This window comes from Tenrec ecaudatus, chromosome X (genome assembly GCF_050624435.1).
Source record: "Tenrec ecaudatus isolate mTenEca1 chromosome X, mTenEca1.hap1, whole genome shotgun sequence".
In the NCBI taxonomy this organism is placed as follows: domain Eukaryota; kingdom Metazoa; phylum Chordata; class Mammalia; order Afrosoricida; family Tenrecidae; genus Tenrec; species Tenrec ecaudatus.
In genome coordinates this window covers 1,210,559-1,217,555 of record NC_134548.1, presented here as the reverse complement: position 1 = coordinate 1,217,555, position 6,997 = coordinate 1,210,559, and positions in this window count along the sequence as shown.

The following is a 6,997-nucleotide window of genomic DNA, read 5'->3' as shown; positions in this document are numbered from 1 at the left end:
TCATCCATCATCCATCCATCATCCATCATCCATCCATCATCTATCCATCATCCATCATCATCCATCATCATCCATCATCCATCATCCATCATCATCCATCATCATCCATCCATCATCCATCATCCATCCATCATCCATCCATCCATCATCCATCATCATCCATCATCATCCATCATCCATCATCATCCATCATCATCCATCATCCATCATCATCCATCATCCATCCATCCATCCATCCATCATCCATCATCCATCATCATCCATCATCCATCATCATCCATCATCCATCCATCCATCCATCCATCATCCATCATCCATCATCCATCCATCATCCATCATCCATCCATCATCCATCCATCATCCATCATCCATCCATCATCCATCCATCATCCATCTCTTTCTCATCGACTTGCTCCCTAATCTAACATTTCCAATTTCAGACGATGCTGACCTTTGACAAAGACCACACCCCACCCCTCGCCCCCAAAACCAGTCCCCGCCCCGCGAGGGGGGAAAGATGAGCCCCCCACCCTTTCCCATGTGTGGACCCCTTAGCCTGTCGAAGCAGCCAGCACCCCACATGAGCCTGGCTCCGTGCCCGGGGGGCGGCGGGCTCTGCTGGTGGGGAGCAGGCTGCTCGCGGATGGGCCACGCAGACCGGGGTGTCCAAGGGTTTGGGGGGCTTTGCTCTTGCGCTGCCCAGCCTGTCCCGGCCTCAGCTTTCCAAAGCCCTTCCGACGGCGTCCCCGGCCAGCGACGCTGTTCTGCACCCGCAGGTCCCGCCGGGCGGCTCCGGGCGAGCAGGAGGCTCACGGTTCCATCACTAACTGGAAGCATGTGCTGGGTTCCAGGGAAGCAGGATCTCGGGGTGTGGGGGCGCGGGGGGGTCCGTGCAGGGCACTGAGGCAAGGGAGCCGCCTTCCGGCTGACTCAGCGCCGTGGCCAATTAGCCGCAGGCGGGGGGACGGGGGGCGAGACCACACGTGGGAGCCTCCTGCTCGTGTGTCAGGGGCCCAGGCGGCTCCAAGGATGCTCTTATCTGCGTGGAATGTGGGTGCCGTCACCCCCTGGGAGACACGAGTCTGAGCTCACTCCCAGCTCAGGGACCCATCGCCAAGAGCCTGCCTTCCATATGCTGGTCCCCTGCTCCCCTTTATCTGCTGGTCCCCATCTCCCCTTTATCTGCTGGTCCCCTGCTCCCCTTTATCTGCTGGTCCCCATCTCCCCTTTATCTGCTGGTCCCCTGCTCCCCTTTATCTGCTGGTCTCCATCTCCCCTTTATCTGCTGGTCCCCATCTCCCCTTTATCTGCTGGTCCCCATCTCCCCTTTATCTGCTGGTCCCCTGCTCCCCTTTATCTGCTGGTCCCCATCTCCCCTTTATCTGCTGGTCCCCATCTCCCCTTTATCAGTTGGTCCCCATCTCCCCTTTATCTGCTGGTCCCCTGCTCCCCTTTATCTGCTGGTCCCCAGCTCCCCTTTATGTGCTGGTCCCCACAGCCTCCCCTGCCCTGGCCGTCTCTGTTCCAAGACAGGGGGGTTTGTCCCGCCAGCAGCCCGTGACCCCTAAACCCTCGTCTCCGACAGCGCAGGGAGATGGGTCCTTGGAGCCACACGGCCACGTCGCAGACCCGTGGGCGACAGGCCGGCGTGCGGTGGACGACAGGGCGCCGGGAGGCTAGATGGGCAAGAGGGGCAGCCGGGAGTGTCCACCCACCTGGCTCGTGCACGGAGCAAAGCCCGCGGGGGACACAAGACCTCGCCTGCCTACTGACCAGCTCAGCAGGGAGACAGACAGACGGACACAGTGGCTGCACCGTGGCCACCGCTGCGAGGCTGCAGCAGGCGCCAGGCGGGTGTCCCTCGTCCTGCAAGGACAGCGCACGGAGCCGACAGACAGACGCGAATGTGAGAGCTTCTATAAAGGACAATTGCACATTAAGAAAACACGCCAACCCACGCCAGCGCACGCCCGTGACACCGCTGAGTCCGTGTGTCCGACACCGAGCTGTATCTTAAAAGCCAACAAAGTAAAAAACAGGAGATGAATTCACTGTCCGTGCCGACGGCTCGCTCCACATGAAGATGCGTGGAATCTGCACGTCTGCCCGTGGCTCGCAGGGTCACAGGCCCTCGTCCACGTGGCCCGCTTTCCCAGGAAGCTTTCACGAAAACGCCTCATTCCTGGCCTCGGTCTCCCCCTCTCTGTGTCCGTCTCTCCGTCTCAGAAACCCGCAGCGGCTGCTGTCCCCCGTCCGGGTGGGTCCCCTGCGTTGGCGTCTATTTGGTGGCCGTGGGGCTGGTTCCGTGGTCGTGAGTCACGGCTGCTGACCAGTGTGCACCCTGCTGACCCGTCTCGTCCAGGGGTGCCTGTCGTCCTGCACCCCACCGAGCACACGGCTGCCTCTGAAGAGAAGCTCGCAGAGCGGAGTTCTCCTCCCACCCGGGGCTCTGCTCCCACGCTGGAAGGATCCGTGGCGACCGGTGCACCCCCAAAGCTGATTGCAAAGACCACGCAGCCCCGGGGAGCCGCCCTGCAGAACGCGGGACGGCGTCGCGAGCAGACACATGCTTCCACGCAGCCCTCGCGTGGACGCAGCCAGCCTGGAACCTGTGGCCCCAGGTCCCGTGGCTCCGACTTCCGTGGCCTCATGTCCCGTGGTACTGGTTTCCGTGGCTCTGCACCCCGTGTCCTGTGTCCCGTGGCACGGTGCTGCCCGGGGGGAGGCGAGGCATGGCTTTCCGGCCCGTCTTGCATCGCGGACAAATCACGGGGCGTCAGAGAAGGAGAAAGCTTGGCCGGCTTAGGTTCTCGAGAGCCCAGGCTGAGCCACCAGCCTTCCACGCGAGCAGGTGGTGTCCACACTGCGTGTGCCGGGCGGGTGGGTGGCGGTGTCTGCACGGGTCAGGTTGAAGCCGGTGCAACCGTGGTGGTGAGCGGGGGGGGGGCGGCTCTGGAATTGATGTCGGAGGGACCCGGATGTGGTTGAAGGACTGGACTCGTGGATGGTGTCGTGTGTGAGTTATGTCCTGTTGGGAGAGAGAGACAGAGACACAGAGAGAGACAGAGAGAGAGAGAGACAGAGAGAGAGACAGAGAGAGAAAGAGAGAGACAGAGACACAGAGAGAGAGACAGAGAGAGAGAGACAGAGAGAGAGACAGAGAGAGAAAGAGAGACAGAGAGACAGAGAGAGAGAGACAGAGAGAGAGAGACAGAGAGAGAGACAGAGAGAGAAAGAGAGACAGAGAGACAGAGAGAGAGAGACAGAGAGAGACAGAGAGAGACAGAGAGAGAGACAGAGAGACAGAGAGATATACACGCTCCACAGCTCTGCAGGACAGACAGACACACTGCCCGGTCCTGCCCCGTCCCCCCCATCCTGCCCGTGTCTGAGCCACGGCCGCAGCCCCGTGTCCGTGCATCTCGTCCAGGGCCGTCCTCTCTGCCGCTGCCCCTCCGCTTCCCCAAGCACGACGTCCTTCCCCAGGGACTGGACTCTCCCGAGGACACGTCCACTGTCCATGTAACACAGTCTCCCCGTCCCCGCCTCTAGGGGGCGCTCTGACACAGAACCTCCCCGCCTCTAGGGGGCGCTCTGACACAGACCCTCCCCGTCCCCACCTCTAGGGGGCGCTCTGACACAGACCCTCCCCGTCCCCGCCTCTAGGGGGCGCTCTGACACAGACCCTCCCCGTCCCCGCCTCTAGGGGGCGCTCTGACACAGAACCTCCCCGTCCCCGCCTCTAGGGGGCGCTCTGATACAGAACCTCCCCGTCCCCGCCTCTAGGGGGCGCTCTGAGACAGAACCTCCCTGTCCCTGCCTCTAGGGGGCGCTCTGAGACAGAACCTCCCCGTCCCCGCCTCTAGGGGGCGCTCTGACACAGAACCTCCCCGTCCCCGCCTCTAGGGGGCGCTCTGACGCAGAACCTCCCCGTCCCCGCCTCTAGGGGGCGCTCTGACTCAGAACCTCCCCGTCCCCGCCTCTAGGGGGCGCTCTGAGACAGAACCTCCCCGCCTCTAGGAGGCGCTCTGACACAGAACCTCCCCGTCCCCGCCTCTAGGGGGCGCTCTGACACAGACACTCCCCGTTCCCGCCTCTAGGGGGCGCTCTGACACAGAACCTCCCCGTCCCCGCCTCTAGGGGGCGCTCTGACACAGAACCTCCCCGCCTCTAGGGGGCGCTCTGACACAGACCCTCCCCGTCCCCGCCTCTAGGGGGCGCTCTGACACAGACCCTCCCCGTCCCCGCCTCTAGGGGGCGCTCTGACACAGACCCTCCCCGTCCCCGCCTCTAGGGGGCGCTCTGGCCGTGCCTCTTGGAGCCGGATGGGTCTGTGGTTCTGGTGCACAGGAGCTAGGGTGTCCATGCAGCGACCCCCCCCACACGCCCCCCTGCAGGTTTCCCGAGCCGCAGCTTTCTCCCCGGGAGTGCGCGGTTGGCTTGCACGTCCCATGTGCCGGTTACCAGCCTGGCTTCTCTGGAAGGAGCTGACGTAGCACCGGGGCTGGACACATCAGGACGGGTCTGTGCCTGAGGGCGGGTGTGCGTCTGGTCCACCCTTGCGTGCCCGCAGGCCATGGGACAGGGGGACGGACGAGGAGCGTGCATTGGGCGAGCAGGGCTGCTACAGCCATGAAAAAATTGTTCACAGCAGCAGCTTAAAAAAAAAAAACCCAAAAAAGCCAAAATCCCGGCGCGGGAAAGGAAGGCTGCAAATGAGAACCAGATGCCCCTCTGCAAACGGCTGCTGCCCAGGACCCGGCCCCTTCCGCTTGGGTGTGCGTCCTGCTGCTTGGGGGCAGGACAGTGAGACGGACTGATCTGCAGCCCCCGTGGCGCCCCTCAGCCCGGCCGTGTGCAATAGCAGGTCCACAGCCGACGGACAGACAGAAGGACGGGGCGCAGGCAGCAGGCGGGGCCCTGGGTGCGTGGGTTTCCCCGTTTCTCTCCGAGGCGGGGAGGCCGCACCCAGGTCACAGGGGCCTCTGTGTGTGCAAGACGGGGAGGGCACGCCTGGGCTTCCTGCTTTGCTGCAGACAAACAGGAAAACACCTACTCTCAGCTCGCGGGGACCCTGCAGGACAGGGGGGAGCTGCCCCCGGGGGTCCCCCAGGCGGTCAGTCTGCACGGGAGCAGACGGGCTGGTCTCTCTCCCCCGGGGCGGCTGCTGGGCTCTGTGTGTGATCTGGGCGCTTTAGAGAAGCAAATGCACAGACACTCATATGAATAAGAGAGAGTTTTATATGAAGGTTAAATGCACGTCAAGGAAACATCCCAGCCCAGCGCTGCCCACGCCCATAAGTCCCACATGGACCCACATGTCCGACCCCGACCACAGAGCCCCCCGTCTCACAGACACGGTGACGCCGACGCAGGAGGGAAGCCGAGTCAGTGACGTGTCAGCGTCTCAGCGCTGCAGGGTCTCCACACGGGGCTCCAGCTCCCAGGCTGCTCCTCGGGGTGCTGTGCAGGAAGGGAGCCTTTCTCCTCGGGGTGCTGTGCAGGAAGGGAGCCTTTCTCCTCGGGTTGCTGTGCAGGAAGGGAGCCTTTCTCCTCGGGGTGCTGTGTAGGAAGGGAGCCTTTCTCCTCGGGGTGCTGTGCAGGAAGGGAGCCTTTCTCCTCGGGGTGCTGTGCAGGAAGGGAGCCTTTCTCCTCGGGGTGCTGTGCAGGAAGGGAGCCTTTCTCCTCGGGGTGCTGTGCAGGAAGGGAGCCTTTCTCCTCGGGGTGCTGTGCAGGAAGGGAGCCTTGCAGCTGAAGCAGGGAACTGGCTAAGGCAGCTGCAACCTGGTCCGACCATCACAAAGCAGGAGACCCCAGAACTAGAAATTCGAGGCTTGGAATTATGGGGACACAGCCTGACAAGCATGGGAGGCTCGTTAGAGACCAGACCGTCTGCTCCCGTGCAGACTGACCGCCTGGGAGACCCCCAGGGGCAGCTCCGCCCTGTCCTGCAGGGTCCCCGAGAGTCAGTGTCCACTCAGGGCAGTGGGTGTTTGGAGCTGGGCAGAGATAGTTTGCAGGGTTCATGGCCCGAGGCTGAGTGTGCCCCCCTCACCCCCACCCGCCCCCGCGTCTCTGCAGACAGCTGCAGGCGAGACTCCCAGCAGGATGAGGTCACCGTTCTGTGCAGGAGCCCGGCCCAGCCAGGCCCTTCAGGAGGCAAATGGCCCCCAGCTGCAGGGAGACTGGGAGCGGCCCGGGGCTTGGCGTCTCCCAGTTTTATCTGCCGTCTGTTCCTGTCGGGAAAGCTGAGGTTGCCGGGAAGTCCCCCATCCCCACGGCCCCCCTTTCTATCCGCTCAGGACCCAGCTTCTGAAATGCAAAGCCCCTGGCGGGACTGCAGGGTTCCCTCTTTTAAAAACCGAATGCTGCTGGGAGTCCTGCAGCCCCTGCAGCTGCAAGAGGAATTCCCGGGGGGCGCAGCACCCCCTCGCCTGCGTGTCCTCCCCGGAGGAAGACGAGGCCGGCTGGTCCCGTGAAGACAGAGCCTCGCCTCGGGGTTCCCTCTCGCTGGGACTCGGGGCGCCTCCAGCCCGGCTCTGAGAAAAGGCCTCTTTTCCGGGGACCCAGCAAGCACTCCAGCCGGGGAGGAGAGACCTGAAATGCTCCCCCCTCGGGGATACCGGTCCCCCTGCTCCCCGTCTGTCTAGTCCAGACACCAGCAGGGTCGTGCATGCAGGGCGGGATTCAGCACAGCTTCCAGACGGGGGGAGACTAGGAAGAAAGTCCTGGAGGTCCACATTTATAAAGGCAGCCCCCCCAAAACCCCAACAGAACCTGGCCTGACGCTCCCCGCCGAATGTGGCGGTGAATTAATCTGCAGTAAACGCAAGGCCGGCGAGGGAGGAAGAGCCTGTCGGGGAGACCTTTGGGGGGCTCCTGTCCAGTCCCACCGCGCCCCTGAGAGTGGGCAGTGAGCTGGGTTCGCACAGAGCTCCACAATCACCCTGAAAAAATCCGGGGAGCCCTGCAGTGGCTGCCGACTCACAGCTGCTCC